The sequence below is a fragment of the Heptranchias perlo genome, chromosome 10, assembly GCF_035084215.1.
Source record: "Heptranchias perlo isolate sHepPer1 chromosome 10, sHepPer1.hap1, whole genome shotgun sequence".
Classification (NCBI taxonomy): Eukaryota; Metazoa; Chordata; class Chondrichthyes; order Hexanchiformes; family Hexanchidae; genus Heptranchias; species Heptranchias perlo.
Window position 1 is genome coordinate 26,808,240 of NC_090334.1, and position 18,596 is coordinate 26,826,835.

At 44.3% G+C, this 18,596-nt stretch overlaps 1 protein-coding gene across 3 annotated transcripts in view; it reads left to right on the top strand.

Annotated features, from left to right (window-relative positions):
* The window catches only part of fmn1 (formin 1), a 449,066-nt gene that overhangs the window by 132,914 nt on the left and 297,556 nt on the right, over window positions 1-18,596 (top strand). The gene's annotated exons all lie outside the window — the stretch shown is intronic.

Genomic DNA, 18,596 nt, shown 5'->3' on the forward strand with positions numbered 1-18,596 from the left:
ATTTTCTCATGCATGTCAATGTGGCAAATTAACAAAAGCTGACCGAACAGTTTGAAAAAAACTGATGACTTAAAAAATCGCCCCAGATATGATGTGTGAAAACAAGTAATTAAATTGGAAGTGCAGTGGGGCTTGGGGTTGTAACTTACATTATAGATATACCCAACACACTTTCACTTGTATTGGCAGCCGTGCCTTCAGCTGTCTAGACCCTAAGCTCTGGAGTTTCCTCCCCAAACCTCTCCGCCTCTTTACCTCTCCTTTTACGATGTTCCTTAAAACCTACCTCTTTGACCAAGCTTTTGGTCACCTGTTCTAATCTCCTTATGTGACACGGTGTCAAATTCTGTCTGATAATGCTCCTGTGAAGCACCTTGGGATGTTTTACTACATTAAAGGTACAATATAAATGCAAGTTTTTGTTGTATTGGAGAAAAAAATAAACACTGTGCATAAAAGGCTGAAAAGGGGTTGCAAGTTTTAAAGGCAGAAGATTTATTTTTATGGGGATCTGAGGGCATGTTCTCTCCAGAAAATTTTTATTTGATGCATTTTCTAGTATTTTAGAATCTACAATGAATATGGACACTACATTTTTTTCATCTAAAAAGGTGTCCCAATTTAAATATGCAAACAAGGATCCAGCGTCTGTTTCAGGACCCTTCTTGAAAAATTTGTAAAATCTAGGTGGAATATACACCATGCATGCCTCGAGTACATTTTCCAGTTCTACAGCGGTCTAACCAGCGGTACTCAAAGGGACCACTGGAGGATGCCAAACAAATGGTGGGGAAAGTTTTTTAAAATTCTCTTCTTGTGGAGCCAAGAGGAGCAGGACTGCTCTTCCTGACTCCATAGCACTATTGTGGGCTACTGCTGGCCTGTACTTGGCCCTCCCTCTTGAAAAAGAGAGGTAACCAATACTACTATGGATTCTAACTCATTGGTCTAAAATTGAAATTGAACAGGCCCTCCAATATGCTCCCAATGTTGGTTCATGAACTGTGGTGGTCTGCTGTGTCCTCCACTTCAGAAAGGCCTGGAAACTAAGATTCCTGAAGAGGAAATTGAGTCAGAAACTGAACCCCTGACCAGAGGAACTTGGATATGAGGAGCACGTAGCAGGGTCACAAACAGCTACTGGTAAAGAGCTGCAAAACAAATTCATTGGAAAGACTTAGTGATGATAGGAGCCCATGGAATCGAGGGAAAAGTATGAACTTAGTTAGAAAGTTGGCTGAGCGAAAGGTGACAGAGAGTAGGGATAATGGGTAGGTACTCACATTGGCAGGATGTGACTAGTAGAGTCCCCCAGGGATCTGTCTTGGGGCCTCAATTATTCACAGTATTTATTAATGACTTAGATGAAGGCATAGAAAGTCTCACATCTAAGTTTGCCGATGACACAAAGATTGGTGGCGTTGTAAGCAGTGTAGATGAAAACATAAAATTACAAAGGGATATTGATAGATTAGGTGAATGGGCAAAACTGTGGCAAATGGAATTCAATGTAGGCAAATGTGAGGTCATCCACTTTAGACCAAAAAAGGATAGAACAGGGTACTTTCTAAATGGTAAAACGTTAAAAACAGTGAATGTCCAAAGGGACTTACGGGTTCAGGTACATAGATCATTGAAGTGTCATGAACAGGTGCAGAAAATAATCAATAAGGCTAATGGAATGCTGGCCTTTATATCTAGAGGACTGGAGTACAAGGGGGCAGAAGTTATGCTGCAGCTATACAAAACCCTGGTTAGACCGCACCTGGAGTACTGTGAGCAGTTCTGGGCACCGCACCTTCGGAAGGACATATTGGCCTTGGAGGGAGTGCAGCGTAGGTTTACTAGAATGATACCTGGACTTCAAGGGTTAAGTTACCAGGAGCGATTACACAAATTGGGGTTGTATTCTCTAGAGTTTAGAAGGTTAAGGGGTGATCTGATCGAAGTTTATAAGATATAAAAGGGAACAGATAGGGTGGATAGAGAGAAACTATTTCCGCTGGTTGGGGATTCTAGGAGTAGGGGGCAGAGTCTAAAAATTAGAGCCAGACCTTTCAGGAGTGAGATTAGAAAACACTTCTACACACAAAGGCTGGTAGAAGTTTGGAACTCTCTTCCACAAACGGCAAATGATGCTAAATTTAAATGTGAGATAGATAGCTTTTTGCCAACCAAAGTTATTAAGAGATATGGGCCAAAGGCAGGTATATGGAGTTAGATCACAGATCAGCCATGATCTTATCAAATGGCGGAGCGGGCTCGAGGGGCTGAATGGCTTACTCCTGTTCCTGTGTTCCTATGCTCCTATGTCTGTTCATATTATAATCATACAACATCTGTAATAGCCAGGATGCTGCTCATAATTAAAATGTACAACATTTCAGAACACTCCATTTATCATTAAAAGCGGAAGGCCCATGAGGGTCCCGAGTCTACAACATCTTTTTCACTTCCAGCGTAATTTTGTTTTAACCAAAAAAAAATCCTGAACATCATAACATTTCTGACAGCAAAAATCATGTAAGTATTCTGGAACTTTATAAATGGGAAATAAATTCGACTCACCATTATGCATTATCCTCGTGACTTTTCAATTTTTCCTCATGCCTCTTCTGATGATGGTTGACATTTCCTTTCTCCATTTCCTTTAGCTCTTGATCTGACTTTCTTCTGTGTGGTGCATCACCCAATGTTTACTCTTTCATTTAAACTATCTATTTTGCCCTCAATAACTCTTTACTGGGCTGGTTAGTGCGGGTGAGAGGGTGAGTGACAGTGTTAATGAAGATCTCTGCATGCGATCTGCTTCACTCTCTGCTGCTGCTTTTATTGCTTTCTGTTCCTCTTGGAGAGAAAAAAAGCAAAGAAATGCACTGAGTTTCTTGCTGTCCACTTTTTATTCACTATTCTGTCCGGAGTATGACTGCAAGAAAACTAATTTTTGGGGGGTATTTGAATACTAAGGCATGTACTACATAAAACAATTGTGGTTACAAGCCCTTCCATGTCTCCTTCATCTATTGCCTCAGCTGAGTGGGAGAAAGATCAAATAGGCTCCATTATGAGAATGCAGTCCTGCCCACCTGATTTTCTTTGTTCTTCATACAGGTGCTGCTTAATGCCCAAGTGGTAAAGACACAAATCTATTTGAATACCTATTGCACTTGTTTTGTGGGGCAGACAGAAGTTCTAACTGCCCCATTGAATTCTTTCAGTGGCTCCTCTTCTGAGTGCAGACCCAGCAATTCCAGGACCTGTGCGATATTTTGACCCCCAGCCCAGCCTTTCACGCCTGACTTACTGCCCCATTACACGAGCAATCCCAAGGAAATTTGAGGCTTCAGTTTTTTTCTAAAGTAATCCCTAGAACTGTTTTAAGATTGAAAGAAAGGCTGGACGTTTACAGAGGATGCTTTGCCACCCACTTCCTCGAGATACAAAAATTGCTGACTGTATTTTATTGGTTGATGTTCACCAGGTGAAGGCTAGAGCAGAAAAGGGGCAGAAATGCAGTACGTCAGCTCTCCACCCCAATAACATTGCCTTGTGATGCATAAGTTGTCCTGTGCCTGTAGTAGATATTTTTATTTTAATAAGGTGCAAAGGTGAGTTCTGGCCTTCCGCCTCATTTGCCGGGGTCAATACATGTTGGGCATCCCAGTGCAGGGGCCCCATCAAAAACTTCATTGGGATGGGCCCTGGGGGCAGGCTGAAGCCATGGTGGCAGGAATGGAATGTTTATGCAACTTCCCCATAGCTCCCCCTCCCCCCACAGCCCCAGAAGATTGGAAGGCCTCAGGGTCTTCTGGCTGCTACTCTAAAGCCGCAACTAAGAAGCTGCAATCTTCGCAACTAGAAGCACTGTTGCAGGCCTAACAGACCTGCAGCTGCAGTCAGGTTTTCAGGCACATAGTTCAGCCAGGGGGCAGGCCTGTGCCTGGAGTCTGCTTGGGTCAAACAAGTAGCCCCAGGGAGGAAAATGGGGTGACTGTCTCCTCATAGGTGCAGTGCTGTGTCTGTCTATGCTCACAGAGGAAAATCTTCCCCAGATAGTGGAATCTGTAGATTTATGTATGCAGCTGTGATAGTTATTTGTCTACGGGAAACAGTACTCTTGAAGGAACCAATCACAAGACAATTAATTCCATGTTAGCAGAGAAACCTACCAACCAGCACTACCAGACTTGGAGACCTGGACTGCTCCCAATCCCCCCCCCCCCCCCCCCCAGTACCTGCCTTGCCCACTTCCAGACAAAGTCCAGAGTTCACTAGTGAACCATATCCGACATGCTAAGCATCCACTCCCCGTTCTCACAGGAACCGCTCCCCCCCCTGCCATGCTGCCTAACCCTAGCATCTCCATCCTACTACTGCCAAACTCTACCATCCCCAATTCAGTGTGCTAAATCCCAGGGCCATCCCCTCAGTGCTACCAAAGCCTAGTGAGTGCAGATAAATTCCCTTTCTTTCCCCCCTCTCCCCTGTGATGCTAAATCTTACCTCTTGCTGCATAATCTCAGCTTTTAAAATAAAGGTAAGCGATCAAAATGAAATGTGTAGGCAGAGGAATATATATCAAATAAAGGCCAATTATTCATGAATATAAACCTAATCAAGGCCACTGATCATTTTTCTGTGAAAACTGTAAATGTGGAATTCAATCCCCAAAATATGGATAAAAATCCTAAATACTATGTAACAAAAACAATATTTGGCTTATTCAGTCACTGTAGATCACATGGCCCTGATAATACAATGGGGCATATTTTCCTTTTCCTGTGCCTGGGTATTATTAGATGAAAAATTGGGTGGGCACCCTTACATGTGTGTGATCCTTCCTGGCTGATTTTCCTCTATGTGCTGCTCTGAGACAATCCAATCCAAGGTGTACAGGAATAGGATAATCTGCCCCATTGTGCATTATGTGACTCAACAGACTTATTATTAATAACATTTTGATTCTCTGACTCACTGTGAGCAAGGCCACAAGAAATCTAGTATAATAGATAGATTTAGAGAGAGAACAGTTCAGACATCTTTCAGTTTTTGCCATTTTACATTTCCATTTGGTATAATACCGCAGACTGCAGCTGATTTTATTAAACTGACAGCATGAAGAAAACTATTTAAAATTACTTAGGGTTACAGATTATTCATTAAATGATTTAAATGTTTGAGACTACTACATTGTGAATTCCCACATTGTTTTATGAATGTGACTTAAAAGATTTGAAATTCTGAATCTGAGAAATGGATTCTATCATGTTATGAGAGATTTTGCATAACAGATTCAGGCTTTTTTCTAAGGATACAATGCCATACTTAATTGTAATAGATGGCAAACAATTAATTGTAGTAGATGTAAAACAAGCTGATTTGAACTAAGGAAATTGAATTAGAAGTCTCCTTTTTCTGCCAGCAGCAAGAATCCTACATGAAATGAATTTGGACAGTTTCAGCCTGGTTTCTAATAGGTTTGAGTTCACAGGACAAAGCTGCTTATAATTTGGCACTAGAAAGTTTTTTTTCCCAGTCATGGTGCTGAAGTGGTGGGATTGGAGTGCTGCGAGCTTTCCACCCACACGCTTTTGAAACGGTTAACCTTATGCAATCTTCTGGGGTCAGGCTTATTAGTTTCTCAGGGTGAGCTCTTGTCTGCATTGGGCCTGCACAAGGAGCCTACTTATGCAGGGACAGGAAATCTGGCACATCATCAGCCCTTTAAGTACCCACCTCTATTTAATTCTTAAAGGTAAGTACTCACACGTGGAGTCAAAGGGCCCAAAGTTCCCGGGTTGGAGGAGAACATGAAGTGGCCATTTCTCCTAGGAAGGCAGGAATTTGAGATGGAACCCAGATCTGTTAGCATTCTGCTTCATTTGCCCTCCATCAGCAACCCCAGTTGATGGGATGAATCTTCCACTCCAAGTCTCTAGCCAGCTGAGGGCATGCCCTGGGGGCATTTCTGGGTTATCCTGCAAATTTGACCTAATATGCCACCTGATAGGTCCAGTGGATTCAATGCCTGCTAAGATCAGGCAAGGGTTCCATACTGAGCTTTTTGAAGGCTCCAAAATTGAAGAGATGCAAGGTAATCAATTTTAAAGGTATCTATTACCTTAAGGTGGCTGCCCAGATGTTCCCTCTGGAGACTACAAGAATTTTGGTGATGATTAATCTCTAGACTGATAAGGGCCTCAGGCTCCTCCCTCAGTGCATAAGGGTTGCTCTGATTTCCCAGTACCTCTTCAGGCTGTGCGAGTTTGTTGCCTTTCCAAAGACTATAAGGGCTTTTAAATTTATTTTAACCCTTTCCAAAGCCTGTATGGAGCAAGAGAAGTGGCTGACAAAAAGCAGTGGATGGCAAAACAAACGTGAAGACAAGAAACAGAGCCTGTGGGCACAGCACTTGAACCTCCCTGTTTAATGGCTGTTTAGTGAAGGTTTTGCCATACAAAATGAATGTGAGGAGAGTTGCCTGCTTGATGCTCCATGACTGGCATGAGGTGATGGCCAAGATCATTGCTGTTTATACTAGCGGATGGATGTCGAAGCAGATATAGAAGATTTGTCACAGCTTTAAAATGCTGCCAAAGTAAGGCTATCCAACAGAACCAATCAGAGATATGACCAAAGTATGCACTCTACAAAGTGTTGCTGTCAACCTGTTCCGTTTTACGCCTGCCTCATACCAATCTCTCTCACGTCCTTACAACTTTTTCACCTTTTAATCATGCGTACCCATTCCCCACAGGGCACACATTGATATGTCTCCTTTTTTAAAAAAATGTTCTTCCTGTTCTACTGAAGTCTTCTAAATGTTACTATTACAGTTGGCTTTCTGGCGATTTTACAGACATTCAGCTCTTTTTATTTCAACTTAAGCGCTCCCTACATTTTCTAAACCTCCCCCCCGCCCCCCCCCCACCTAAAATTAACAAAAAAAAAGAGTAACAACATTTTGAGATAAAAGGCAAAAGAAAGTAAAGAACAAATAAAAACACTGATAAGGTACTGGAAAAATTAAAATTAAAAAAAATGCAAAAAAGCAGCAGCGTCTTTAAAACCTCCATTAGACTTGAAGTTTCCATTTTCACCCACTCCAGATGGCCAATCAGATTATGATCCTGCCCCAAATGGGCAGGAAATTGCACTGTGCTATATTTAAATATTTAATCATAAAGGTCAGCTGGAAGATCCTGCACTGCAAGAACTGGGCTTTCACATTACACGATGATGGGAGTAAGTATCGCCATAAATTCTCAGCCTTGGAGAGTTTAGATATGTGTGGATAATAGAAAATTAAGACTGGTGCAGGAGGGAATTTTCTTGGGGCTAGGATATGAAAAAGACTGATGGGTGCAATAAAGGGCATGAGCCCAGCAGCAACCACGAACCACCGTGCCGAAACTGATGGGCAAGAGGAACATGCGAAGCTGGTATACCAGTAGTGGCCCCAAGAGGCAGTGTGCCGGTTGCAAAAAGTTGGAGATAGGCCGGCGGGGACCCCAGCACCGGGCCTACCGGGAGGGGATTTTTTTTTTCAAAAAATATACTTTATTCATAAAATTTGTCGCAAAAAACATACAATACAGTTGTCATATCATATTCCAAACATATAAAATACAGATTATACAATTTGCAGGTTAAATCAAGTACAGTTCAATGAACACATTGTACATAATTACAGTTCGTCACACTCTAGAGTGCCTCATTGCATCACACTCAACACAGATTATTGCTTACAGATTCATTACAGGTACATTACAGATTCATTACAGGTACATTACAGCAATTTGAATTTTACATTTTGTCCGAGGGTGGTTTTTCCCTGATTGCATCCTCTCTGTTTACAATGGCGGGAAGGGTCTAAACGGTTGCCTTTCCCCACAGAGCCTTTGCAGCGGCCGCACCCATCTTCAGTGCGTCTCTGAACACGTAGTCCTGGACCTTGGAATGTGCCAGTCTGCAACACTCGGTCGAGGACAGTTCCGTGCACTGGAAGACCAGCAAGTTTCGGGCAGACCAAAGGGCGTCTTTCACCGAGTTGATGGTCTTCCAGCAGCAGTTGATGTCTGCCTCGGTGTGCGTCCCGGGGAACAGCCCGTAGAGCACAGAGTCCTGTGTTACGGAACTGCTCGGGACGAACCTGGACAGATACCACTGCATCTCTCTCCAGACCTTCTTTGCAAAGGCGCATTCCAGAAGGAGACGGGTGACGGTTTCGTCTGCACCGCAGCCTCCTCGGGGACAGCGCGCGGTGGGGCTGAGAGTCCGGGAGTGCATGAAGGTTCTGACAGGAAGGGCCCTTCTCACCACCAGCCAAGCTAGGTCTTGGTGCTTGTTTGAAAGTTCTGGCGATGAGGCGTTCTGCCAAATGACATTGACAGTCTGCTCGGGGAACCAACTGACAGGATCCATCGTCTCCTTTTCCCGCAGGGTCTCGAGGATGTTACGTGCGGATCACTTACTGATCGCCTTGTGGTCGAAAGTGTTTTTTTGCATAAACTTTTCGACGAAGGACAGGTTGTGCGGAACGGTCCAACTGGACGGAGTGTTCCGTGGCAGCGTGGCCAGGCCCATCCTTCGCAACACCGGGGATAGGTAGAACTTTAGCACGTAGTGACATTTTGTGTTTTCGTACCAAGGGTCCACGCAAAGCTTGATGCAGCCGCACACAAAAGTGGCCATCAGGATGAGGGCCACATTGGGCACGCCTTTCCCTCCTTTCTCCAGAGATTTGTACATCGTGTCCCTGCGGACACGGTCCATTTTTGATCTCCAGATAAAGCGGAAGATGGCTTGGGTGACTGTCACGGCGCAGGAGCGAGGTATGGGCCAGACCTGTGCCAAGTACAGCAACACCGAGAGCACCTCGTGGTTTTTGCCCACGATCGAGAGGGATCGTCGATCCCACAGTCCCAGTTTCTGCTTCACTTTAGAAATACGCTCCTTCCAGTTTTTGGTGCACGCCCCGACCCCCCCGAACCAGATCCCCAGCACCTTCAGGTAATCCAACCAGACGGTGAAGGGGACAAAGGATCAGTCGGTCCAGTTCCCAAAGAACATGGCCTCGCTCTTGGTGCGATTTACCCTGTCCCCTGAGGCCAGTTCGAACAGGTCGCAGATGCTCATCAATCTGCGGACCGACAGCTGATCCGAGCAAAAGACGGCGACGCGTCCATGTGCAGGGAGGCCTTGACCTGAGTGCCTCCGCTGTCTAGCAGCATCCCACAGTTTTAATATGGAGTCAGGAGAAGTACGCCTGATCCTTCTGGCTCCATATTCAGGTAAGTAATGGCAGTCTCCAGCGGTCCCTTTAGAGACTGCTGGTTTGGCTGCTCTTCGCCTGTGGTAACTGACTGCAGCATGCATGGTACATACTGCGATCAGTCGCAATCCAGTATTGGCAAGGGGCTGAAATGTGCATTAGGCCTTTGATTTGCATAGGTGATGGGCCTTGCTCCGGTTTCAGGCAGACGTCCTGGGCAGCTACAGGGCGTACTAATCAATATGTTGTGCAGTGCAGAATAAGTGCAATTGTAAACTATTTTACAACACCAAGTTATAGTCCAGCAATTTTATTTTAAATTCACAAGCTTTCGGAGGCTTCCTCCTTCCTCAGGTGAACGTTGTTAAGAACATAAGAACATAAGAAATTGGAGCAGGAGTAGGCCAATCGGCCCCTCGAGCCTGCTCCGCCATTCAATAAGATCATGGCTGATCTGATCCCAACCACAAATCTAAAGAACACAAGAAGTCGGAGCAGGACCCGGCCACATAGCCCCTGGGCCCTCTCCGCCACCCACAGGGCATTGACCGATCCGAACTCAGCTTCATGTCCAATTTCCTGCCCGCTCCCCATAACCCCTAATTCCCTTTACTTCTAGGAAACTGTCTATTTCTGTTTTAAATTTATCTAATGATGTAGCTTCCACAGCTTCCTGGGGCAGCAAATTCCACAGACCTACCACCCACTGAGTGATGAAGTTTCTCCTCATCTCAGTTTTGAAAGAGCAGCCCCTTATTCTAAGATTATGCCCCCTAGTTCTAGTTTCACCCATCTTTGGGAACATCCTTACTGCATCCACCCGATCAAGACCCTTCACAATCTTGTATGTTTCAATAAGATCGCCTCTCATTCTTCTGAACTCCAATGAGTAGAGTCCCAATCTACTCAACCTCTCCTCATATGTCCGCCCCCTCATCCCCGGGATTAACCGAGTGAACCTTCTTTGTACTGCCTCGAGAGCAAGTATGTCTTTTCTTAAGTATGGAGACCAAAACTGTATGCAGTATTCCAGGTGCGGTCTCACCAATACCTTATATAACTGCAGCAATACCTCCTTGTTTTTATATTCTATCCCCCTAGCAATAAAAGCCAACATTCCGTTGGCTTTCTTGATCACCTGGAAGGAGGAAGCCTCCGAAAGCTTGTGAATTTATAATAAAATTGCTGGACTATAACTTGGTGTTGTAAAATTGTTTACAATTGTCAACCCCAGTCCATCACCAGCATCTCCACATCAGAATAAGTGCGTGTAAGGTGCACCCCATATTGGACCCTTCAGTGCCCGCTTTTTGTCTAAAGAACGGGTGCTGCACGATCGAATTTCTAGACCATTAACTCTCCCTCCAGCAGTGCATATCTGACTTGACTTTGATGCTGACGCTAGTACTAAAAGAGAAATGCCTCACCTTGATGAAAATAAATAAATGGGCTGAATCGTTTGTTCAGGTTGCAATGTTACTTTGTAGTGTTCTTGGACACAAATGGCAGGGAATGAAACATTTTAAAGATCACCTCTGATTAAGTCATTTCCATCTGAAGAGCAACTTTATTATTGGTGCCTAAAGTAACTTTTAAAAAAAAAAAATCTTGTCAGATCAGATCCCGTTAAGGCCATTTGACACAGTTGATCTATGGTACGTATAACTGGTCTATTTTTTTAGTGCAAATCATTTATCTGCTTTCAGCAACAATATAGAAGTGAACTTATAAAACAATATTTGTGTGTAGAGGGGCTAATTTCCCAGTTTTTTTTTTCTTAACGTTCTTTAATAACATCATGTATATTCACTACTTAGTAGCTGTGTTCTTTTATTTAGTTGTGGGTCTCGTTCTTTGATGGCACTACAAAGCAAAAGCACCATTCTGAACAAGCTTGCCTGTCAGTTCAATTATAGAGTCATCAGAAACACATTGTTACATTTGTATATCGTGCTTTCCCAGTATCGCTGAAATCCCATCTAAAAATAGTTTATGCTTGATCAGATTCCAAAATGTTGATGCTTCTTAAGATAATGAAACGAAAGACTGCTTGGTTTTAATAAACATGCTTATTTGGATGCATCTCACTAAGAACTGTTCTGCAGCTGGCACCAAATTTGTCTGCCACTTATTATCTGGCATTTCTATAGCTCATGCAGATCAAAGGAGATGTGTGCTATCTGACTGGAGAATAAAAACAGAAAATGCTGGAAATACTCAGCAAGTGAGGCAGCATCTGTGGAGAAAGAAACAGAGTTAACGTTGCAGATTGAAGACCTTTCATCAGAACTGGAAGAAGTTAAAGATTTAACAGTTTTTAAGCAAGTACAGAGCCAGGGAAAGGGGAGGGGAGGAAAGAGCAAAAGGGAAGGTCTCTGATAGGTGGAGGGCAGGAGTGATTAAGTGACAAAAGGGATGATGGTGCAAGACAAGGAGGGTGGTAATGGGACAAGTAAAGAAACAAAAGATAGTTCTAGAGGAGCTGTAAATGGCAACAGCAGAACCATTACCAGCACCTGCTGTCCGAAAAAATGGCAGCAGTGGTTATGATCTGAAGTTATTGAAATCAATGTTGAGTTCAGAAGATTGTAAAGTGCCTAATCGAAAGATGAGGTGCTGTTCCTCGAGCTTCCGTTGAGCTTCATTGGAACAGTGTCGGAGGCCGAGGACAGAGTGGGAGTGGGTTGGAGATTTAAAATGGCAAGTGACCAGAAGGTCAGGATCACACTTGCAGACTGAAAAGAGGTGTTCAGCAAAGTGATCACCCAATCTACGTTTGGTCTCCCCAATGTAGAGGAGCCCACATCATAAGCAGCAAATACACATACTAAATTGACAGAAGTACAAGTAAAATTGCTGTTTCATGTGGAATGAGTGTTTGGGACCCTGGATAGTGGGAAGGGAGGAGATGAAAGGACAGGTGTTGCAGCTTCTGTGCTTGCATGGGAAGGTGCCGTGGGGAGGAGAGGGGAGGGGAGCGGAGTGGTGTTGGGGTTGACTGGAAGAGTGGACCAGGGTGTCGTGAAGGGAATGGTCCCTTCAGAATGCTGAAAGGGGAGGGCAAGATATATTTGATGGTGGCATCGCGCTGGAGGTGGCAGAAATGGCAGAGGATGATCCGTTGAATGTGGAGGCTGGTGGAGTGGAAGGTGAGGACAAGGGGGACCCTATCGTGTTTCTGGGAGGAAGGGGAAGGGATAAGGGTAGAAGTGCAGGAAATAGGATGGACACGGTCAAGGACCCTGTCAACTACAGTGGAGGGGAATCCTCGGTTGAGGAAATAGGAAGACATATCGGAAGCACTGATGTGGATGGTGGCATCATCAGAACAGATGCAACGAGATGGAGAAACTGGGAGAATGGAATAGAGTCCTTACAGGAAGTGGGGTGGGAGGAGGTGTAATCAAGGTGTGGGAGTCAGTGGGCTTATAGTAGATATTGGTTGATAACCTATCCCCAGAATTGGGGATAGAGAAGTCTAGGAAGGGAAGAGTCGGAGATGGACCATGTGAAGGTGAGGGAAGGGTGAAAATTGGAAGCAAAGCTGATGAAATTTTCCAGTTCAGAGCAAGAGCAGGAAACGGCACTGATACAGTCGTCAATGTACCGGAAAAAGAGGTGAGGGAGGGGACCTGAGTAGGACTGGAACAAAGAATGTTCCACGTATCCCACAAAATGGCAGGCATAGCTAGGACCCATACAAGTTCCCATAGCGACACCTTTTATTTGGAGGAAGTGAGTGGAGTCAAAGGAGAAGTTGTTCAATGTAGGATCAAGTTCAGCCAGGTGGATGAGGGCAGTGGTGGATGTGGACTGGCTGGGCCTCCCTTCAACGAAGAAGTGGAGGGCCCGCAGGCCATCTTGGTGGGGGATGGAGGTGTAGAGGGACTGGACGTCCATGGTGAAAAGGCGACGGTTAGGGCTAGGAAACTGGAAACTGTTAAAGTGGTGGAGGGTGTCGGAAGAGACTGGACAAGGGGAGAGAAAAAAGAGTTGAGTTAGGAAGAAATAAGTTCCACGGGGCAAGAACAGGCTGAAATGATGGGTTTACCGGGGCAGTCCTATTTGTGGATCTTTCTATCAAGTTAGTATGTTGGCAGCCACACCAATACTATTAGCATCTTTCAAAGTGGATAAATCACCAGGGCCGGATGAAATGTATCCCAGGCTATTAAAAGAAGCAAGGGAGGAAATAGCAGAGGCTCTGACCATCATTTTCCAATCCTCACCGGATACAGGCATGGTGCCGGAGGATTGGAGGACTGTTAACATTGTACCATTGTTTAAAATGGAGCGAGGGATAGACTGAGTAATTACAGGCCAGTCAGTCGAGCCTCGATGGTGGGCAAATTACTGGAATCAATTCTGAGGGACAGGATAAACCGTCACTTAGAAAGGCACAGAGTAATCAAGGACAGTCAGCATAGATTTGTTAAGCGAAGGCCGTGTCTGACTAACTTGATTGAATTTTTTGAGGAGGTAACAAGGAGGGTCAATAAGGGTAGTTAGTTTGATGTAGTCTACATGAATTTTAGCAAGGCTTTTGACAAGATCCCGCATGGCAGACTGGTCAAAAAAGTAAAAGCCCATGGGATCCAAGGGAAAGTGGCAAGTTGGATCCAAAATTAGCTCAGGGCAGGAAGCAAAGTGTAATGGTCGATGGGTGTTTTTGTGACTGGAAGGCTGTTTCCAGCGGGGTTCCGCAGGGCTCAGTACTAGGTCCCTTGCTTTTTGTGATATACATTAATGATTTGGACTTAAATGTAGGGGGCATGATTAAGATGTTTGCAGATGATACAAAAATTGGCCTTGTGGTTGATAGTGAGGATGGAAGCTGTAGACTGCAGGAAGATATCAATGGACTGGTCAGGTGGGCAGAAAAGTGGCAAATAGAATTCAATCCAGAGAAGTGTGAGGTAATGCATTTGGGGAGGGCAAACAAGGCAAGGGAGTACACAATAAATGGGAGGATATTGAAAGGTGTAGAGGAAGTGAGGGACCCTGGAGTGCATGTCCACAGATCCCGGAAGGTAGCAGGACAGGTAGATAAGGTGATTAAGAAGGCATATGAAATACTTTCCTTTATTAGCCGAGGCATAGAATATAAGAGCAGGGAGGTTATGCTAAAACTGTATAAAACACTGGTTAGGCCACAGCTTGAGTACTGTGCACAGTTCTGGTCACCGCATTACAGGAAGGATGTAATTGCACTAGAAAGGGTACAGAGGAGATTTACGAGGATGTTGCCAGGGCTGGAGAATTTTAGCCATGAGGAAAGATTGGATAGGCTGGGGTTGTTCTCTTTGGAATAGAGGAGGCTGAGGGGTGATTTAATTGAGATGTACAAAATTATGAGGGACCTATAAATAGTAGATAGGAAGGACTTATTTCTCTTAGCAGAGAGGTCAATAACCAGGGGGCATAGATTTATAGTGATTAGAGGGGAGCTGAGGAAAATGTTTTCACCCAGAGTGGGGTAGGGTCTGGGACTCACTGCCTGAAAGGGTGGTAGAGGCAGAAACCCTCAACTGATTTAAAAAGTCCCTGGATGTGCACCTGAAGTGCCGTGACCTACAAGGCTACGGACCAAGTGCTGGAAAGTGGGATTAGGCTGGTTGGCTCATTTTCAGCCAGCGCGGACATGATGGGCCGAATGGCCTGCTTCTGTGCCGTAGATTTTCTATGATTCTAACTTGTCTCGTTCCTTCTGGAAACCCGTTAGAATTTCTTGTTCCACCACTCATGCAGGTACTCTTGTTTCATGCACTTACCACTGTTTAGTTAAAAAAAAAGTTCCTTCTGGCTAAGGGAGGGGCAGGACTGGCAGCTCAATGTTCCAGGGTACAGATGCTATAGGAAAGATAGAGCAGGAGGTAAGAGAGGAGGGGGAGTTGCGTTCTTGATTAGGGAGAACATCACGGCAGTAGTGAGAGAGGATATATCCGAGGGTTCGCCCACGGAGTCTATATGGGTAGAACTGAAAAATAAGAAGGGAGAGATCACTTTGATAGGATTGTACTACAGACCCCCAAATAGTCAACGGGAAATTGAGGAGCAAATATGTAAGGAGATTACAGACAGCTGCAAGAAAAATAGGGTGGTAATAGTACGGGACTTTAACTTTCCCAACATTGACTGGGACAGCCATAGCATTAGGGGCTTGGATGGAGAGAAATTTGTTGAGTGTATTCAGGAGGAATTTCTCATTCAGTATGTGGATGGCCCGACTAGAGAGGGGGCAAAACTTGACCTCCTCTTGGGAAATAAGGAAGGGCAGGTGACAGAAGTGTTAGTGAGGGATCACTTTGGGACCAGTGATCATAATTCCATTAGTTTTAAGATAGCTATGGAGAATGATAGGTCTGGCCCAAAAGTTAAAATTCTAAATTGGGGAAAGGCCAATTTTGATGGTATTAGACAGGAACTTTCAGAAGTTGATTGGGAGAGTCTGTTGGCAGGCAAAGGGACGTCTGGTAAGTGGGAGGCCTTCAAAAGTGTGTTAACCGGGGTTCAGGGTAAGCACATTCCTTATAAAGTGAAGGGCAAGGCTGGTAGAAGTAGGGAACCTTGGATGACTCGGGAGATTGAGGCTCTAGTCAGAAAGAAGAAGGAGGCATATGACATGCATAGGCAGCTGGGATCAAGTGGATCCCTTGAAGAGTATAGAGATTGCCGGAGTAGAGTTAAGAGAGAAATTAGGAGGGCAAAAAGGGGACATGAGATTGCTTTGGCAGATAAGGCAAAGGTGAATCCAAAGAGCTTCTACAAATACATAAAGGGCAAAAGAGTAACTAGGGAGAGAGTAGGGCCTCTTAAGGATCAACAAGGTCATCTATGTGCGGAACCACAAGAGATGGGTGAGATCCTAAATGAATATTTCGCATCGGTATTTACGGTTGAGAAAGGCATGGATGTTAGGGAACTTGGGGAAATAAATAGTGATGTCTTGAGGAGTGTACATATCACAGAGAGGGAAGTGCTGGAAGTCTTAACGCGCATCAAGGTAGATAAATCTCCGGGACCTGATGAAATGTATCCCAGGACGTTATGGGAGGTCAGGGAGGAAATTGCGGGTCCCCTAGCAGCGATATTTGAATCATCGACAGCTACAAGTGAGGTGCCTGAAGATTGGAGGGTAGCAAAAGTTGTGCCTTTGTTTAAGAAGCACGGCAGGGAAAAGCCTGGGAACTACAGACCGGTGAGCCTGACATCTGTAGTGGGTAAGTTGTTAGAGGGTATTCTGAGAGACAGGATCTACGGGCATTTGGAGAGGCAGGGACTGATTAGGAACAGTCAGCATGGTTTTGTGAGAGGAAAATCATGTCTCACAAATTTGATTGAGTTTTTTGAAGGGGTAACCAAGAAGATAGATGAGGGCTGTGCAGTAGACGTGGTCTACATGGACTTTAGCAAAGCCTTTGACAAGGTACCGCATGGTAGGTTGTTACATGAGGTTAGATCTCACGGGATCCAAGGTGAGGTAGCCAATTGGATTGACGACAGAAGACAGAGGGTGGTTGTAGAGGGTTGTTTTTCAAATTGGAGGCCTGTGACCAGCAGTGTGCCTCAGGGATCGGTGCTGGGTCCGCTGTTATTTGTTATTTATATTAATGATTTGGATGAGAATTTCGGAGGCATGGTTAGTAAGTTTGCAGATGACACCAAGATTGGTGGCACTGTGGACAGTGAAGAAGGTTATCTAGGATTGCAACGGGATCTTGATAAATTGGGCCAGTGGGCCGATGAATGGCAGATGGAGTTTAATTTAGATAAATGTGAGGTGATGCATTTTGGTAGATCGAATCGGGCCAGGACCTACTCCGTTAATGGTAGGGCGTTGGGGAGAGTTATAGAACAAAGAGATCTAGGAGTACAGGTTCATAGCTCCTTGAAAGTGGAGTCACAGGTGGATAGGGTGGTGAAGAAGGCATTCAGCATGCTTGGTTTCATTGGTCAGAACATTGAATACAGGAGTTGGGATGTCTTGTTGAAGTTGTACAAGACATTAGTAAGGCCACACTTGGAATATTGTGTACAGTTCTGGTCACCCTATTATAGAAAGGATATTATTAAACTAGAAAGAGTGCAGAAAAGATTTACTAGGATGCTACCGGGACTTGATGGTTTGACTTATAGGGAGAGGTTGGATAGACTGAGACTTTTTTCCCTGGAGAGTAGGAGGTTTAGGGGTGATCTTATAGAAGTCTATAAAATAATGAGGGGCATAGATAAGGTAGATAGTCAAAATCTTTTCCCAAAGGTAGGGGAGTCTATAACGAGGGGGCATAGATTTAAGATGAGAGGGGAGAGATACAAAAGGGTCCAGAGGGGCAATTTTTTCACTCAAAGGGTGGTGAGTGTCTGGAACGAGCTGCCAGAGGCAGTAGTAGAGGCGGGTACAATTTTGTCTTTTAAAAAGCATTTGGACAGTTACATGGGTAAGATGGGTATAGAGGGATATGGGCCAAGTGCAGGCAACTGGGACTAGCTTAGTGGTATAAACTGGGCGACATGGACATGTTGGGCCGAAGGGCCTGTTTCCATGTTGTAAACTTCTATGATTCTATGTATTTCCTATTTTCTTTTTTTCTTTTTAATTTGTAAATATGACCTCTTGTGCTTAAATTCTGCACATGGCAGAAAAGCTTCCATGGATCCAATTTTCCCAAACCTTTTATAATTTTAAACACTTCTATCATAACCGCCTTTGTCTTCTCCTTTCAAGAGAAAAGACAGGTAGTCATTCTTTCCTGATACATCATTCCCTTAAGTTCTGGGATCAACTATTTTCTGTACCACCGCATATCCTTTATGAAATAGGGAAACCAGAATTGTATGCAGTACTCCAGTTGTCGTCTCACCAGGGCTAAATACAGTTTTAAAATGGATTTATGTGTTTATACCCCATGCTATGCGTCCCAACATTCTGTTTGCTTTTTTAACAGCCTGGGAACACTGTGCTGATGGATTTAGTGATCTGTCCACTAAAATCCCAAGATTTCTCTCCTGCTTTGATAGCTCAAATACATTCATACAATTTAGCACATAATCCACATCAACCTTCTCTCTGCCAAATCTCATAACCCTAATTTCATTGTATTAAATTGCACCTGCCATTGCTCCATCCACTGATAGAGCTTCTCGAGATCCTTTTGAATTTGTGCATATTGATATTCATCATTTGCCACTGCTCCCAATTTGGTGGTGCCCAGATTTTTCAAGCAACATGAGCAATTGAATGAATGACGCAAAAGAAAGAGGAAATTATGGAGCTAGTGACTTGCGCCATTAATTATACCACTTCATATTATCCTAGGACTTT